The following is a 19,384-nucleotide window of genomic DNA, read 5'->3' as shown; positions in this document are numbered from 1 at the left end:
AGACCAGCACCATTTGTTGAAGATGCTGTCTTTTTTCCATTGAATGGTTTTGGCCTCTTTGTCAAAAATTAAGTTTCCATAGGTGTGTGGGTTTATTTCTGGGGCTTCAATTCAGTTCCATTGTTCTACCAGTCTGTTTCTATGTCAGTACCATGCCATTTTTATTACTGTTGCTCTATAGTACTTCTTGAGATCAGGGATGGAGAAACCTCCAGAAGATCTTTTATTGTACCTGATTGTTTTAGCTATTCTGTGTTTTTTGTTTTTCCATATGAGTTTGAGAATTGTTCTTTCAAGGTCTGTAAAAAAAAATGTGTTGGTACTTTGATGGGAATTGCATTGAATCTGCAGATTGCTTTTGACAGGATAGTCATTTTCATTATGTAATCCTTCCAATCCATGAGCACAAGAGATCTTGAAAATAAAAGCAAAAATACCCATTACCTATGCTTAAGGTCGTTATTCTTTCCTGTCTTTAAGACATTCAGTCCTGTTTGTGAGTAATATCAGTGTTAATGTCGGGTTTAATATTCTACCTCAAACTAGTCTAACAACAATGAAATAAAATAAAATAAAGGGAAAGTGAGAAAGTATAGAAGTTTGTGCTGGGAAAAAAAAAAGACACAAGGAGAGGTATCAAAACTTCAGATGCCTTCATGCCTGTTATTTGCTGAGTATACTACATTCTTCTGTGTCTGAGGCATGAAGCCCAAAAGAAGTGAGGCTATTCTGTCTAAGGCATATGGCTTCATTTTTTTTTTTAAAGATTTATTTATTTTATTTATATGAGTGTTCTATCTGCATTTACACCTGCCAGAAGAGGGAATCAGTTCACATTATAGATGGTTGTGAGCCACCATGTGGTTGCTGGGAATTGAACTCATGACCTTTGGAAGAGCAGACAGTGCTCTTAACCACTGAGCCATCTCACCAGCCCCCATATGGCTTCATTTGTTCTCAGAGTGCATCCAAGCACAGATTAGCCAACAGACTCCCTTCCACCTGAGAAGCATCAAAACCCATTGATCCTCCATTCAAGCTTCCACTCGCCATTTGTTCAGTCTGTGTTTGTCCTGTATTCACATATCTACATATCTACATATCCAAGAATGCGCTAATCATTGGGTCTGACTTTATTCCAAGGTAAAAGCCTCCACTGTTTTCCTAGCTACTGTCTCTCTCTCTATGAACTCTTACTTTGAACCTTAGCTGTTGTCAAAACATTTAACTCACTCTGTGCATAAAAATATGGGACAGCTCAAAGAAGAAACCAATCAGAGCCTAATGTCCTCATCTGTTGCCTTCTCTGGGTAAGTGGAATTTACCAAAATTATCTTCCTCATCCCGTGACAGTGTTGTAAGCTTAGTGTGTTCATAAGGAAGCTGAGATAAGTTCTTCAGGAGACCTTCTTTGGGAAACAGCATTGGCAGGCATAATGAAACCCTGAAAGTAAAAACTGGAGAGTTAGAACCCTCAGTTTCATGAGTTTCTGTCTTATCTGTTTGGGGGGTGGGGAGAGTTCATATCACAAGGCTGGAAGGCCCTGGGTGAAAATTAAGTTATAAGTAACAGATTAGTGGGGCTGAGCTTGCATGCTGCAAATGGAGAATGGACACAGGCCACATCACATTTTGCCTATCAACTTCATGAAGAGATGAAAAACTCAAGTGACAACACATGCTGGAGAGGTTGTGAAGAAAGGGGAACCCTCCTCCATTGCGGGTGGGAATGTAAACTGGTACAACCACTTTGGAAGTCAATCTAGTGCTTTCTCAGACAATTAGGAATAGCGCTTCCTCAAGATCCAGCCATACCACTCCTAGGCATATACCCAAAAGTTGCTCAAGTACACAACAAGGACATTTGCTCAACCATGTTTGTAGCAGCTTTATTTGTAATAGCCAGAACCTGGAAACAACCCAGATGTCCCTCAAGGGAGGAATGGATACAGAAATTGTGGTATTTTTACACAATGGAATACTACCCAGCAATTAAAAACAAGGAAATCATGAAATTTGTAGACAAATGGTGGGATCTAGAAAAGATCATTCTGAGTGAAGTCTCCCAGAAGGAGGAAGACACACATGGTATATACTCACTTATATAGTCCTATAAGATATGATAAACATAACGAAGTCTATACACCTGAAGAAGATAAACAAGAAAGAAGACCCAGGGTAAGATGATCAATCCTCACTTAGAAAGACAAATGAGGGGTGCATTGGACATAGGAGAAAACAAGTAACAGACAGGAGTCAACCACAGAGGGCCCCTGAAAGACTCTACCTAGCAGTGTATCAAAGCAAATACTAAGACTCATAACCAAACCTTCGGCAGAGTGCAGGGAATCATATGAAAGAAGGTGGAGTTTGTATGACATGGAAAGGATAGGAGCTCCACAAGGACCAAACATATCTGGGCACAGGGGTCTTTTCTGAGACTGACACTCCACCAAGGACCATGTATGGATATAACCTAGAACCTCTGCTCGGATAAAGCCCGTGGTAGCTCAGTAACCAATTGTTTTCCCATAGTAAGGGGAACAGGGACTATTTCTGACAGGAACTCAATGGCAGGCTCTTTGACCTCCTCACCCCCCCAAGGGAGGAGCAGTCCTACTAGGCCACAGAGGAGGACTTTGCAGCCAGTCCTGAAGATACCTGATAAAACAGGGTCAGATGAAAGGGGAGGAGGTCCTCCCCTATCAGTGGACTTGGAAAGGGGCAGAGAGATGATGAGGGAGGGAGGGTGGGATTGGGAAGGAATGAGGGAACAGGATACAGCTGGGATACAGAGTTAATAACATGTAACTAATAATAATAAAATAATAATAATAATAATAATAATAATAATAAAGAGAGTGCAAGGGTGTGTGGCCTGATTTCTGGGAGAGTAGTGAAGTTCTATGATCTAACAAGGAAAATCTCCTTACACATGAGCCACTCCTCAGTAAGATCCCCCATGCTCAACCGGGAAGCAACTGCCTTCAAAAACAAGAAGGCTCAGTTCCATGTAGTCCTAGCACCTATCACTTTTTAGAGCTGTGACCTTGCCTTCCCTTCCCCCGTGAGACCTAAGCTGAGGCTGTGAGCCAGCACAGGGCAAGGAGACTCACTCTATTAGTTTCTTTCCCTCCTGCCCACACATTTCCTGCCAGCAAGGAAGTGTGATAGGGAGGAAAGGTGAAGGGACAGAACAGCATTTGAGTTGATGGCTTTGCTCTCTCTGAGCTCCCAATGGCTCATATTCCCTCCGTGTCTCACCGGGTGCTGTTGTGGTGCTCCTTGAAGGCTCAGTCCTCAAGTCCCCCATGGCTGGGCAGAAGCACTCTCATTCTGAGCCATGCAAGAGTCCTTCTGTACCGCTGTCAGGTCAGCTGTTCATTACCAGCCTCTCCCTTCCTAACTCGCTCTCTTCTTGCCCGGTTCAGGGTGCCCTGTTGTATCTACCCTAATGTCCACATTTTCTTCATTTACATGTCGTCTTCACTGGCCCTATATAATGGAAGTGAAATTTATCACTGCATATCAGTACTCAGATTTCCTTTTGGGGCCCTCCGAAACACAGAGAACTCGGTATTCTCTAAACTTCAGCTTTTTCAGGAAAAAAAAAAAAAAAAAACAGTCTCCGACCTTCTGTGCATGCCAAATGCAAGGTAGAGTCCAGACCTCTATGCTTAGCCCTTTCCCCATCATTAGGCTTGACATAGAGGCAGCACCAGTTCCTCATTCATTGCCTAGGAGATCCTTCTGGTGAGAAGATGCTAAAGGGTTCGTTTCGACAGCTTTCTCCCCTTTGTTGCTGTCTACCACTGCTTCCATGCTGACTCTCTAAAGGACTCAAGCATCTCAAAACAGGTTTTAATTATTTTTTTAAATCCTCTCATCTGTGGCTTTGCTTCAAACCCACATGGCTGCCTGGTACCTACATTTTTATGCTTCAGTTGACATAGAGGCTAGAGGAACCCCCACGCCAACATCCTGTTACATAAGTGAAAATGGAATTTCTTTGGAATGGTATCCATTGTCGTGGTGCCAGGACCTCATCATAATCAACACTGCAAAGGAAATACCAAAGGAAGCAATAATGATCTGCCATTTGTTGTAAAACCCTACCTAAGGTGTGTCTTTGTTCTATGTTTACATAATGGCAAGGTTCATTGTATAATGTAACTTTCCACACGGCAATTGAAGTAGCAGACCCAGAGGTTATTACAGGACTAGGTCAGAACATATGAACTACCCATATGGTTTTATGTGCTTGAAAATAGCTTCTTATAGCTCTGATGTGGTGCTTGAAATTTCCCCTTCGACTCACAGGGAATTGCAAAGTCTTCATCAAAGAAATATTTCCCTGGGAAGAAAATTGTAACATTTAGAAAGAACCCTGGGACTTTTATGCATACCAAGCCTTTCACACTATACTGCGTTTTTATTTCATCTGCTAGGACTCTTACTTTATGTACTCTCTGAGGAAGACCTGAGTAATAGTTGGGCACTACCATTTGCAACAGTGTAAAAGGGTAAGCTTTAGTGCAGTTTTGCTGAAGGGGAAGCAAGCTGTCACTGAAAGTTTGCAGTATATGATATTGACCCCGCCCTTGTGATAAATGAGGCAGGAACTATTTGTTCTTAAACTGAACAAAAAACAGCTGCACCTTGACACTTGATTCCAGCCCCAGAAAAGAGAATTTAATCAAAGTTCAAACACTACTGAACTATTTTAAAATAACTAGTTCAAATATTCATATTTCAAATGGAAGAACGTCGCAGTGCCGATGTGAGGAGAATTTATGGGAAATCTGGACTCTCGGGAAGAAGGTGAAGTGTAAACCAGATCATCTTACCCAACTCTCAGCGAAACATGTTCGAGTCCAAATGGCATCATTTATGTGCATCTCGCTATTTGTTTCAGAGGATTGTTTAAAATGATCTTCTTTAGTAAAACATAGGGTGTGATAGCACAGGGGTAACTTCACAGCAAACATGAATTGCATCGGGATATGGGGTGTCGTTTCTGAAGATGGGCAATGAGGTTTCTAGCTCGTGACACAAAATAGTTCAGATAGACTAAGTAAAACACATGACCTCTCAGGAAATCCACTCGCCTCCTTTGGGGACACCCTCCCTCCATGGGGACAGCCATCCCCTTACTCAGTCCTCTAAGAATGAAGCCACTCATCCGGTACCAGTGCCAGCTAGGAAGGAAACAGACGCTGGAAAGTGCTAGAACTGAACACCGTGTTGACCCTGCAATCCGAAACTACCCCTCTGCCTCTGGGATCAGGCTCACACATAATCGGAACCAGACAGGTTTCTGCAGAAACTTTGCTTGAAAGTGGCTGAAACTGGAACATGAGCACTGCCAATAGCAGGACAGTGATTATTTCCAGCAATCCAAACTAATTAAATAGTATTAAAACAAAGTGACGTGTACCACCTTTACTAGGAGTGCCTGGTGCGTGGTGCCAATTTCTGGAGTCAAATTATTGGGGAATTAGATATGGAACTCACTGATTCACTCAGACATAGATTTAGCTATCTGCTCCTGTAGGCATTGGGTACTGTAGTAAGAATATGAGTTTTATGAATGTAGACCCAACTGCGTTGTCATGGAAATATAACTGATAAATATAGTTTTACAAAAGCTTGGTTTTTGTTTGTTTGTTTTTGTTTTTGCCGTCTGGATGACCTTTATGGAAACAGGTATATATTTATTCAGTTTAAAAATACATGTATACACATATATGATGGTATAGCTAGGATGTTGCTTATGAGTCATTGGCTTTGGAAAGAACAGAGGAACAGTCAGTGAAAAGGCACATCTGTCTCGAAGAGGAAGATGCCTTCCATGCCTGTCAGTATGCCCTGAAGCTGGAAAGTTGACAGGCATTGGTAGCCCAGCCAGAAGCCAGATCCCACAGAGGCCTGTGCACCCAGCACCTCTCTGGATGGACTGAAGACCATGGAGGCCGGTGGAGTAGCAACAACACGTACTGAAAGGGGCATCATGGAAATGTCTCCGTGATTAAGGACAAATCTCAATACCACTGTGGACCACCCCACCAGAAAATCCCACATAAAACGATTTGTCCATTTTATTCTTTGGGTTTTCCTTCTGTTAATTGTTTCAACGTGCCTATTAAAATAATGTTCAGGGATATGGTCACCTCAAAGACAAACTACATTTTTCAGCAGGTAAAGACACTTGCCCAGGAATCACATTGAAGAAAGGCAGAGTGGACTCCTGCAAGTTGTCTTCTGACTCCCACACCACCTAAGGCTATAGAATGTTCATACCTGGTCCCCGCCGTAAATAAATACATCTTAAAAAATAAACTTTAAAAAACCAAATCTTTGTCCTAAGCAACGTGAGCTGCCAACTATAAGGCCTGGAAGAATCTAGGCAACCCCTCTTTGTATGATCTCTTTCCCAAGGTGTGGATTTTTTCAATTTGTTTTCTACTGAAGACTGAACGTTACAGAAGTAACACTAAAGGTGCAGGGCAACGACTTGGACTTGCCTGAGACTCTGTGGGCTGAGGCAGGTGGAAGTTCTATTCTGGGTCTAGCTGGCCCTTTACAGTAACATAGTTGCTACTCTTCAAAAGCAGCTCAGCAGTTCCTCAGCAGGTCCGTGTGTCTTGTTCAAACTTTAATAAAGCCCAGGGGAGACAAGGCCTTGTGTATTTCTGTATACCCAATGTCCCCAGTGAGGTGACCTCTTCTTTTTCCGTCTATAGTGAGGTCTAATTCTTCCTTTATAATTCTTTCTACAAAAATATAATTATTTATTTTACATTCTTTTGACCCTCTACCTAGCATGGAACTGAGCGGCTCCTGAAGCCTAAAATTGTCTCACGAAGCATTATTTAAGTGAAAATATAATTTAAAAAAAACAAATCATACTCGATTCTTTAGAAGCTTTGAAAAGAAAAAAGAAAGATGAAATTATTTTAAATTGTGTAAGGTGGCTAGGAATGTGGCCTAGTGGTGCTTGCTTACCATGGCAAGGCATGGGTTTCAATCCATGGCACCAAAGTAGTGATATTTTTTTTTAATTTGATGAAATAAAATTGTAAGCAGACTTAATAAGATTATCTATATGTGGCCCAGAAGGAAACATAAAAGTAGTGTTAGAAATTCTTGACTGTGGGGCTGGAGAGATGGCTCAGTGCTCAAGAGCATTGAGTGCTTTTCCAGAACTGGGAGTTCAATTCCCATCAGCCCCATGGTGACTCACAGCCCTCTGAAGCTCCAGTTCCAGGAGACACACAAGCTGTTAGTATTTATTTTAAAATGATGCCATGCACACAACAGATCTTAAGTGAAAGAGTTTATTTGGGTGAAGGGAAGCAGAAGAGAGTTAGGGCCTGAGTGAGCCATGAGGGCAGAGAAAGAGAGACAGAGAGAGACAGACAGACAGAGACAGAGAGATGAGGGGCACCCTGACAGAGAAAGGGAACAGAGACTGAAACAGTGAGGGCAAGAGAGCAAGAGAGCAAGAGAGAGAGGAAGAGAGAGAGAGAGAGAGAGAGAGATGGCATGGGCCCCCCAGGAAAGAAAGTAAGGCAGAGAGAGCAAGAGAGGATAGAGAGAGCAGATAGAGAGCAGGTGGGAGTGGCAGACTGGTTATATCTGAAGCACCTGGCCCAGATGATGTCATAGAATACAGGCAGTGACATCAGATGTTGTCAGAACCCTAAAGGCCCCTAAGGGTAGGCCACTTGAATTACCAGCACAACATAACACAAGCAGGTAAAACATCCAAATAATTAAATAAGTAGATTATTTTAAAATTTCTTGATTGGGACTAATGACAAGAACTCATCAAGGGATTAAATGTTTGGAATACAAATAAATATAAACAACAGACTAGGCAGTGGAATGTAATACATATAGACAACATTAATCCCTCCAGAATCCAAGAATATTTATGTATTGATTAATCTTTAGTCTGTATCTTCATGGTTTTAGGGACACTTTATTGCAACTTAGGTTCTAGATCTTCATTCAGACTGATCAAAAACTGATATATTTTCACTGTCTTTGTTCCCTTAAGAAACCCACCACTTTTCCTGAACTCAGTATTTTGTTGCCCATAAAGACAATAAATATTCCTTTACATTTTATTTTATTCTGATGAATGCCACAATCACCAGCAACTATTCAAACTCACAGTCATTCCACAAATGTCCCCTAGATCTTTACTGTGAGCCAACCAGACATGGTGAGTAGAGCCAGAGTGTGAGCCAACCAGACATGGTGAGTAGAGCCAGAGAACAAGCTGGAGAACATTCCTGTCCTGTTTATGGTAGTGGTTCAACTCAGGCATGGGGGCCGACATCATGAACCAACCCTGCCTGAGACCTGAAAGATGCTGACAGATGAGCCAGGAAAGAACACCAACAGTGGGACAGTGTGGAGCCTTCCTTCAGTAGAATTTGTGCAGACAGACAAAAGCATGGGAAAGTTTGGTCATGAATGGAGACCATGACCACAGGACCAGTTTTAGAATGATCTGGAGACCAAGTACCCTAGGGTCTCAGGCAGGAAAGCCCATCTTCGCACCCTCACAACAAACTCATTTATTTTTTTTTCAATTTGTTAAGTACAGGGTCTCATGTATTTAGGCTGGTCTCAAAGTCGCTTTGTAGAAGGGTGATAATGAACTTTCCTTGTCTCTACTTCTCAAGGGTTGGGAATATAGGAGTGTGATCACTGTAGCTGGCTTGGAAGTGATGGAGACTGGCCCCTGATTTTCGCATGCTTATCAAGCACTGTACCAGACTCAGCTCCTGCTCAGGCAAGCCCATGTTCTTCTGTACACTCGGAAAAGACCCTTCCTAGAAGCAAGATTCCAATGTTTTCTACTTTTCTAATTTGTGATTGGGTAACGGATTTTAGCTTGTCACCTTCCTAAAATATCAAAAAATAAAAAGAAAGTCCACGGAAGAATGTCTGGTTTTAATCAAAAGGAAAAGCTATCATAATCAAAAAGCTTTCTTTTTTATTTTTGTAAATGCACCATGAAATTTTATAGCCTTGAGAAAATTTTGTCCTCTGAATCTAGCCAGCTAACACTCCTATCCATTGCAGGATGAAAGTGTTTTATGCTACATAATGTTTTATTTTTCCTTCCTCAAAACTTCCATAGAACTTTCAGCCAGGCCTGAGACAAAACTCTGGACAGAAAGTGGGAGTCTGAACTGTTAATAGTGTGAAGCAGGTCAGAGAGAGTGTAAGAGAAAGACATAGTCTCATATCATTTATCTAATCTCTTTGGCTATCATCCAATAGAAAATTTTCTCTGGGATGGCTCCAGTACAGTTCCTGAAAGGGAATATATTTTTACAGATATCAAATTCATCTTTCTGTCTTCCAGATTTGAACATTGTTATAAAGAATAAAAATTCTTCCAGTTTTTCATAGACAGACACTTATCTATGACTGTCAATCTTAAGTATTTAAGCTTGGAAAACTGAGTCCACGAAGACAGAAGCAAGATTCCACTAATAAGCATATTGTTTATTGGTATGTTTCTTCCAAGAGTGGTGTGGACATTATCAGCCCCATTCTTTTCTTATAGAGCTAAGCAAAGAAACTGCACATAGGTGTAAGCTTTAGGGAATGACTATATCTTGTCACAAGCTAGATTCATGTGGGAAGAGGGACCTTCAACTGCTGTCTATTAGACTGGCCTGTGGCATTTTCTTTATTGACATTTGGTGTGGGAGGTCCCAGCCCACTGTGAGTGTGCCTCCCCCAGTCTGCTGGTCCTGAGTTGTTTAAGAAAGTTTGCTGAGCATGAGCCAGAGAGACCATTCCAGCAAGCATCACTCCTCTGTGGTTTCTGTTTCTGTTTCCACTTCAGCAACTACCTTAATTTTCCTCAATGGATTGTGATCTGGTAAGTGTACGCTAAGTACACTTTTCTTCCCTTTGGTTTCTTTTGTTCGTGACATTTGTCACAGCATCATAAGGAAACTAGAATAATTGTATTGTTTTTGTGTGCACAAGATAAGGAGTATAGATAACTTAGGTTGACCAAACTCAACAGAGGCCAACAAATACAGTGGGACTAAGGATATACACCCAGCTGTGCCTTCAAGACTCAGAAAACATCTCTTTCTTAATTGAAAAAGCACCATAGACTCTAATCTTGCATATATACCACAGGCAAACCAAGGAGACCAACACCAGTAGGCCTGCTAACACTCCCATGCCCGCCCATTCCTTCAGATGATTCATGGCTGCAGCAATCCATGTTGATAATCCTCTGGCTAGTCCTGTGTCCACTCTGGTAGAATTTACTGTGACAATGGCCACTCTCAGCTGCTCCATCATAGTATCGAATTCTCCAGTCCAATTACCTAAAATATTAGCTCGACAATTGTTTAGACAGATTTGCAGCGCAGGAAAAATTCTCATGTTGTATGCTAGTGACACAAAGTCCAGCATACTTTCATTGGCAGCCAGGTTGAGCGATTTGCCATAGGGTATCAATTTGCTCCTGCAAGAGGTCAATCCTCTGATTGAACACCATCAAGCTTCCTTTTAGTTGAGCATTAATTCGTTTATGTACAACTAAACTAAGGCATGAGCTACATTGGCTAAATGATTATTCAGGGTTTGAGCAGTCTGCCCAGTATGACTCATGGCTAATGCCCTGGTGGTAGCTCCAACAGCCGTCAATGAGATGGTAGTAACAATGGTGGCTGTAGTTCCAAGATCCCTTTTCTGTCTGAAGAGAGTCATAGTGTGAGGGGCATCAATGGGCATAGGCACCCAGTGAGGCATGCGAGTAACCAGGGCATACCTAACTTTACTAGCATTCCAGCATTGGGCAAAAAAGCAAGTATCATTACCACAATTACTTGGCTCTATCTGGCTAATAATGAATAAAAATGGGGGATATAGACAAACAGGTGTGGGCTTATAGGAAATATTATGAGAAGCCTATATGCAAGATTAGAGTCTCACAACAGTGTGATGCAGCCATGATCATTCAGGCCTTTACAGCCATTGAAGCAGGACATTCTCCCCAAGCATGGTTGGATACCATAAAAAGCTAAAATGATACGCTCAGGATGCGAGGCTAAGCACTGCACTCAGGGTCAGCTGCTTTGGACCCAGAGAAGAGCATGTCTGATTGCATGCGGGTTGATGCCCCAGGTCCCGCCTCTGAGAAAAAGGTATCGGACGGTCTGATGCTCTTTGGGTGGATGACACCTAAATGAACATCTGTACAAAGTCCCAATTTATTTCTAATATCAGAGATCAGACCTCTACTCTTGCCTGATGCGTCTAAAACAAAAAGGGGGAACTGTAGAGAGCTGCGGAATGCTATGCCTTAAAGATGGAGCTGGTTTCCGCCTCCCACCTTCCCGATGGTGAGTGCTCTCTGTCACGAACAACTCCACATTTGGCTAAGGCCGAGGATCTGGCTTGCTTCCATGTATGTGGACCTATCTGCATTGCCCCCGTGGCACGCCTGGGTTGGCTACCCAGAGGCTATTTAAGCTGTGGGCTGGCTTTCCCCGGGGTCCGAGGATTGTTCAATGTTCCTGAATAAACTGCATTGAAAAAAAAAAAAAAAAGAAAAAAAAAGAAAAAGCACCATAGATCAAGTGCGGTCTTGTTCTGCTCCCATCTCTGTAGGGATGGCTGTGTAGTCCCTGACTTGGCCAGCGGGTGATATCTAGCTCTGTTTTAAGAAGAACAAATTCTCATGACTAAATTCGAGAAACGGAATGATTTTCTGACAGCAGAAATTTACCGTGTTGGGTTATCCACTGAGATTCTCTTCAGGTATCTAAGAACATTTAGAAAAAAGAAAAAAAAAGATATTCAGTCAGAAGTTGACATTCCTCAGTATCTAGTGCAACCTTTGAAAAACTCTAAAGCTTCTGAGTGGGAGAAGTTCTGCTTCTCTAGTGTCGTGAATGTGTTGTTTTATTTGTTTTGATCTCTATTATTATCCAGTAACCAAATATAGAGCAGAACTTGAACTACCCGGGGATAAAGAAGAAAATGTGAGGTACAGAGAAAATGAGTCATCATTAATAAGCTTCAAATGCAGTGGAGGACCGCTAAAAAACACTCCACTTGTTAAGCCATTTGTGACACTTCACTTGTAGTGTTGGACACACTTTGATCATTGCTGAGATGTGATTATTTCTTTCAGATTTGAACTATATATTTCATTGATTTGTCACGTGGGTGTGGGATTGCATGCATATCCCGGCACACACGTGGAGGTCAAAGGACAGCTTGCAGGTCAGTTGTCTCTTCCCACCATGCAGGCCCCAGTATTCAAATTCAGGCAGTCAAGCCTTACCAAGAAGCGTTTTGCCCACTGAATCATCTTGAAGCCCCTAAAATTTAATTATTAAAGGTGTATCGGGCATTCTTCTTTTCATGCCCATCATGGTGATATTAAATTCGGAAGCCAAACCCTTTTCTACTCATACACACCCACATTAGGTACACATTGGAAAAAGCAAGAGTATTTCTCTAAAAACAAAAGGGAAAACATCTGCCCGCGAATGTTTTTAAAACACTGCCGAGAGTGGCATGTGCTTTACGTTAGTCCTGTAACGTTCTAATGTGCATACACATATGGACATTATGAGGGTTCACACAGAGCTTAATGGTGGTGTTGGTGGTGTGTGTGTGTGTGTGTGTAAGTATACCTGTCAGACCCAAGCTACTTCCTTTCAAATTTGGGTTAACTGTCTTAAAGCTGACCTTAATTTGCATATACACACATATTCGTGTGTGTGTGTGTGTGTGTGTGTGTGTGTGTGTGTCCCCATTGAATATTTTCAACATTTTAATGAGTCACAGAAAGGGATGGACTCATAGTCTACATGAAAAAAGATACACATTCCTGAAGAGGAAAGTCTAATAAAAAATAGTGATAAAGTAGAAATCATCTCCTTTTTCCTTTTTGCAATGACAGTTTAAAATCAGAGGACAGTAGGGCAACAGCGGCAACCATTCTGCAGTCAGACATAAAGAATGATCTTGGTACCTGCTCTGGTGAGTGTCTTATCAGCCATCACAGCAACACAAACAATAGCAGCTCTTATCTGCAAAAGCCAGGTTCAGGCTTATTAGTGGAGGGAATTGGCAGCCACCACTCTCCACATAGCAACTGGGCAAATATTGTTCCAGTGCCCCGAGTGACCAATGAAATTAAGACAGCGCTCTCGAATCTTCTCAATACAAGTAGTGTTAAAGTGTGAACAGCCTCTCCATCACCCTCTTTCTCTCTCATTCAATCTTTCCCATGTCAGGAGTGTGAGCTCATCTACAGACTGTAAATACTTGGGGACTTTTATGAAGGGAAAATATTACACAGTTTGCTTCAAGGACAACCTAGGTAGGCATTTCTGTTTAATTACTAGCTGCTTGTTCGTGTTGTGGGGCTTGGAAAGGACTGTGGTGCTTGTATTACATTCATCGTGGGCCTCTCTAAATGTCAGTGTGTCAATCGGCAGTCATGATTTTTTTTACTGTACTATAAAAATCTAGAATAACTGAAATTAAGTGGAAAGCAGATTCCTAATCACTCAGTGAATGAACCAGGATCCTTGTTCTGAAATACTGGCAGAAAGCGTTCTGCAACAAGTTACTGGGGATCACAGCAAATCAGAAGCCTACTTGACCCCACCAGTGTGCTCCTGAAACTTCAGTGAGTAGCCCTCGGCCTTCCTTAACTCTTCCACTGCCGTCATGTTCTAAGGTGGAAGGGAAAATCTGAAGACTGTGACATGAGGAGAATGACAGAGAAGGACTCTTCCTTCAAATAGCAAAGGCTGATGTTTCTTTACAGTTGTAAAGGAAGGGTTGTGGATTTAACTGCACACTGTATCTCCTGTCTTTCCTTCTACTTGAGCTTTTCCCGTTGTTTACGACAGTGACTAGTATGTAAGCTATGACATACTGTGTAGCTGGATATTGTTATTATTCAACAAAAACTGAGGCTTTGAATTACCTCTGTGGATGCAGTAACTTTGGTTATTAACTAATTGCAAAGAAACTGGCTTCAATTCAACTGTTCTACCGACGTATGCTGCAGGCTTTACTAACAGGAAAAGAAAAAGACAACTTAGAAATTGCCCATAAATGGGCATGTTTCATTTTAAACCAAATTGATACTGTTTTTGTAGATGCCTAGATGTTTGGAATATGTTTTTAGCTCAACAGAAAACTCCCACAATGCAAAGTTGTTCTGGCCACCTAAGAATTCTGTCATAGAAGCAGTGTGCGTTCTCTCCCCTGTGGGTTTTCAAACTTGGCCACAGTATTTTCAAGTTGGCAGAATAGTACCTTCTAGACAGGGCTTTTAGGCTCTGCTTAATTGAGTACAGCAGGTTAATAAAAGTGCCAATGTTCCTTAAAAACAAAAACCCAAATGCTCCATAGACCTAAAGCAAATGCTAAATATTAGATTAAACTGCCAGTTGCAGTTTTTCGTGTTTATCTTCTGAGATAGGAATAAAATTAAAGCATGTTACCATAGCAGCATCTGTAACATTTTATGAGACAAAAGATCCTTTTTTCCACACAAAGTTCCAAGCCAGAAGCATTATCCATTAAAGAAAGCAAATAAGGCTAGAGGGACATATTTTTTACAGTCATATTATGGAAATACGAAAGTTCCAGTGTCCTGAGGTCAGATTGTGAAACACAGCTGTTCCCATTCGCTTTTGTCCTGGATTGACACCCATGGGTCATTTCTGAATATTGATCACCCTTCACTCCCCAACACCCTAAACATGGAAACACTGTTTCCTAGCCACATTTTTTTCTCAAAGCAAATTTTAGGGATAGGAAGTGGTGACTATAACCCAATGCTCGGGAAGCTTTTATTCAAGCTGTTTGCCCAACTCCATTTTGTAATCTTGATTGTATTCTCTGGAGCTTGTTCCTTTGGCTTCTCTACTTTGAAAATAATGGCAGGGTTCTTGTCACCTGAAGAAGGAGGAGCTGCAACCCTCCCATGCTGTGAATGTCCTCTGCACGCCTTTTGTAACTCACTTCTCTCCCCTCCCCACCCCGCCCCTCCCTGGTCATTATGGCTGCTACACTCTTCCTTCTCATCCTCTTGCTCAGAACACATGCCAGTCTCTTTAGCTTTTTAGTCTACAGGAAACTGTGAACACTTGGTAGAAAACTCTTAATGAATTTACTTTATAATTAATTAAAAAAAAAACTTTTGTCCCTAAATTTAACGATGCTCTGAATGTTGTCAATCAAAATTATTTATTTTAATTGCTGACTGGCTACAAAAAAACCTTAGGCTTTTCTTTGCATAACTTATTAATCAATTACTAGTTGATTAGAAAAAATTTAATGACAGTCCTTGAACTTATTTAAACTTCAATCAAGGCCCAAAGTATAACTTACTTTTCATAAGTCTTAAATTTTTTAAAACTGTGCAGGTCATGCCACTGACTTCTTTTTCTTACTATCAAGTGAAAGATTTAGTATTCTTTCGCAAATTGTATTTTATTAGTTAATTTGTATTAGTGGGAGGAGGGGCACCCATACCACAGTGCAGCCTGTGTGGGTGTCAGAATTCTCAGTGAAGCAATTATTCTCCGCGCACTTTTATGGGATTCCAGGGACTGAGCTCAGACCATACTGCTTAGGTGGCAGCCATCTCTACCCAGTGGGGCATCTTGCTGACCCAAGATTTTAGTTTCCTGTTTGTTTGTTTTGTTTTATTACAATTTATTCACTTTGTATCCCAGTTGTAGTCCCCTCCCTCATCTCCTCCCAGTCCCACCCACCTGCCTTTCTCCCCCTTCCTCCCCTATACCTCTCCCACAGTCCACTGATAGGGGAAGTCCTCTTCCCCTACTGTCTGGCCCTAGCCTATCAGGTCCCACCAGGACTGTCTGGATCCTCTTCCTCTGTGGGCTGGCTAGTTCGCCCCACCAGAGAGAAGTGATCAAGAAGCAGGCAACCAAGTTTATGTAAGAGACTGTCTCTTCTCTCCTTACTGTGGGCCCACGTGGAGACTGGGCTGTCTATGGGCTACGTCTGAGCAGGGGGTCTAGGTCCTCTCTATGCATCATCTTTGGTTGATGCTTCAGTCTCTGCAGTCCCCCCTGGGCCCAGCTTTTTTTGGCTTTGTTGGTCTCCTTATGGGGCTCCTGTCCCCTCAGGGTTCTTCTATATACCCCTTCTTTGACTCCTTGTGCACAGTCCAAAGTTTGGCTGTGAGTTTCTACATCTGCTTTAATCCCCTGCTGGGTGGAGTCTTTTAGAGGACATTTGTGGTAGGCTCCCATCCTGTTCCTTCTCTTCTACTGCTTCCAGTGTCTATCCTGTTTTCCCTTCTGAATGAGAATTAAGCATTTTCCCTAGGTCTTCCTTGATGCTTAGCTTCTTTAGGTTTGTAGATTTTAGTATGTTTATCCTATATTATATGGCTAATATTCACTTATAAGTGAGTATATACCATGTGTGCCTTTCTGCTTCTGGGTTACCTCACTCAGGATGATCTTTTCTATTTCCATCCATTTGGTTGAAAATTTTCATGATTTCCTTGTTTTTAATAGTTAAGTTATATTCTATTGTATAAATGTACCACAATTTCTGTATCCATTCTTTGGTTAAGGGATATCTAGGTTGTTTCCAGATTCTGACTATTACAAATAAAGCTTCTATGAACATAGTTAAGCAAATTATTATTTTTTAGAGCATTGATTTTCTTGAGCAGAATGCAAGGTTAGTGTAAAATTCCATGCTCTGTGTACATCACTCTTCAAGAATCACTTGATTACTAGACTATGATTTCTTAAAGTTTCCCCTTCATATTTTAAACTATAGGTAAATTAATATTCTGAACAATTATACTGCTTATCAGTTCCTGAGTAACAATGCTTTTCCTTATATGAAAGCATTGTCAGTGCCAGCCGAAGTGAGTGTTTGGCACAGACTGTCAAGAGGGAGGATGAGTGGAGGGAATATTTAAATATTTAAACCAAATATTTAAACTACAGAAAACATTCCATATAGTGCACACGTGTTCAGGAGCTTAATTATCAATATTTGACATATGGATTAAATCCTGGTATCTATTGGTAGGTGAGTGGATTTTAAAATATATATATATATATTATGTAGATATTATGAAATAGCGTTCAGTCTTAAATAGGAAGGAAATTAAGACACAATTCTGGCTGCAATGTAAAGTGAAATAAGCCAATTACCAAGAGAAGAAGTCATGTAAGATTTCTCTCATATAAGGACTTGGAGTGCTCAGTTCTTAGAAATAGAATGGAGGAGGGAAATGGCCACACTGTAGGGGAGTGAAATCAAAATGGTTGGTTAGCCAAAACTAAGCAAGAATGATCTAAAGAGACACCTGAGAATGAAGTGGCAGAAAAAGAGGTCAGGCAGAAAGAGCTCAGTGAGAAACAGGTAAACCAGGCTGCATTCCTCCTACCAACCACACTGCTGATGATTGTGTGGGTGCTAAGGAGGAGACAGCGGACCTGAACAAACACTAAAAGATCCGTAGTCAAGCAGTCTACCAACTCAAGGTCAGGTGGAAGGATGGGGACTCACACAAGTGACACATAGACATCTTACTCATCAGTTCATCCAAGACCACAGTCACCTTCAGCCTGGGGACAACCTGACTGACATCACCTTAAATGTGGCAAGTCACATCCATGCCAAGAGAGCCTCTAGCGAAAGCTCATCTTCTATGACATTTGAGGAAAGGGGTCAAGTTACAAGTGATAGCTTACTCCAGAAATTATAAAGCAGAGAAAGAATTGGTTCATATCAATAACTGCACTGGGGAGATATAATCACAGTTCAGGGGAACCCCAGGAAAACCAAGAAGGGTGAGCTAAGCATCATCCCCTATGAAATCACACTCCTGTGCTCCTGATTGCAAATGTTACTTCATTTTAACTTTTGCCTCAAAAACAAGGAAACAAAGTATCTTCAGAGATACATGGACTACATACTGAATGATTTTGAGAGGCAAAACATTTTCATCCACTCTAAGATCATCACATGTACAAGAAGGTTCTTGGATGAGCTGGGGTTACTAAAGATGGAAATTCCCATAATGAACACCTTTCTAGGGGCAGCTGTGGCTAAGCCTTTCATCATGTATCTCAATGAGCTGGGCACGAAGTTATACATGAGTATTTCTCCAGAACTCTACCATTAGGTGGAGGCGGTTGGTGGCCTTGACTGGGTTTAGGAACTTGGGTGCTAGTTCCAGAATAAAGGAAATGATTTGACTCACAAGCCCAAGTTCACCACCTGTGCGTTCTACATGGCCTATGCATACTATCATGTCCTCATAGAAATCTCAAAGAAGATGCTATCTGGGGTGGTGAAAAGCGTTACAAGCAGTTACAAGGTCACCTACCACCCAGGTAGGCCAGAAGGCCAAGTCTATGAGATTGACTTCACCCCACCTTTCCAAAGAATCAGCATGGAGGAAGAACTTGAGAAAGTCCTAGGTGTGAAGCTGCCAGAATCAAACTCATTGAAACTGAAGAAACCCAAAAATTTTTGATGATATTTGTGATGCAAAAACTATTGAATGCCCTCACCTCACACCACAGCCAGGCTCCTCAATAAGCTTGTTGGAGGGTTCCTAGAAGTGACATGTATCAGTCCTACATTCATCTCTGATCACCTCCAGATGATGAGCCCTTTGGTCAAATGGCACTGCTCCAGAGAGGGTCTAACTGAGGGCTTTGAGCTATTTGTCATGAGGAAGGCAGTATGCAATGCGTACAATGAGCTGAACAATCCCATGATGCAGCGACAGTTGTTTGAAAAACAGCCCAAGGCTGCTGGTGATGATGAGGCCATATTCATAGATGAAAACTTCTGTACTCCCCTGGCTATGACAGCCCCCAACAGCTGGCTGGGGCGTGGGGTTTCGGTTGAATCACCATGTTTCTCACAGATTTCAATAATGTCAAGGAAGTACTTCTGTTTCCTGCCATGAAGGCCCAGGACAAGAAGGAAACTGCAACAGCCACTGAAGCCCTAGAAAGCATAGCGGCTGGCCTCTCTGTCTACAAGATGAAAGCAACTCCGTGTCTCTGCATTTCAGCAGAAGATTTGCTCAGAGGGGTTCCTGTGTGGTGCAGTCCAAGCACCGCAAGAGAGTACAGCTAAAGAATTTCTTTTTATTCCTTGTTGCCAAATAAACCATCTCTGTCTTTACCTAAAAATTTAAATAAAATAAAAAATAAAAAACAAGAAAAAGAAATGTCATGGTGATGATGGGGTTGGGATGATGGCAATGTTAGGAGGCTAAAGAGTCTCTGTTTTGGGAGAGGGAATGAGTTGGGAAGTGAGTGGCTCTGACTGTGGTAGAATGGTG

At 41.7% G+C, this 19,384-nt stretch overlaps 1 protein-coding gene and 1 pseudogene across 5 annotated transcripts in view; both read left to right on the top strand.

Moving 5' to 3' along the window:
- The window catches only part of Palld (palladin, cytoskeletal associated protein), a 407,054-nt gene that overhangs the window by 70,590 nt on the left and 317,080 nt on the right, over positions 1–19,384 (top strand). The gene's annotated exons all lie outside the window — the stretch shown is intronic.
- On the top strand, positions 17,312–19,176 carry LOC110542407 (lysine--tRNA ligase-like; annotated as a pseudogene).

This window comes from Meriones unguiculatus, chromosome 4, assembly GCF_030254825.1.
Source record: "Meriones unguiculatus strain TT.TT164.6M chromosome 4, Bangor_MerUng_6.1, whole genome shotgun sequence".
Classification (NCBI taxonomy): domain Eukaryota; kingdom Metazoa; phylum Chordata; class Mammalia; order Rodentia; family Muridae; genus Meriones; species Meriones unguiculatus.
This window is presented reverse-complemented; position numbering and strand designations above follow the sequence as displayed.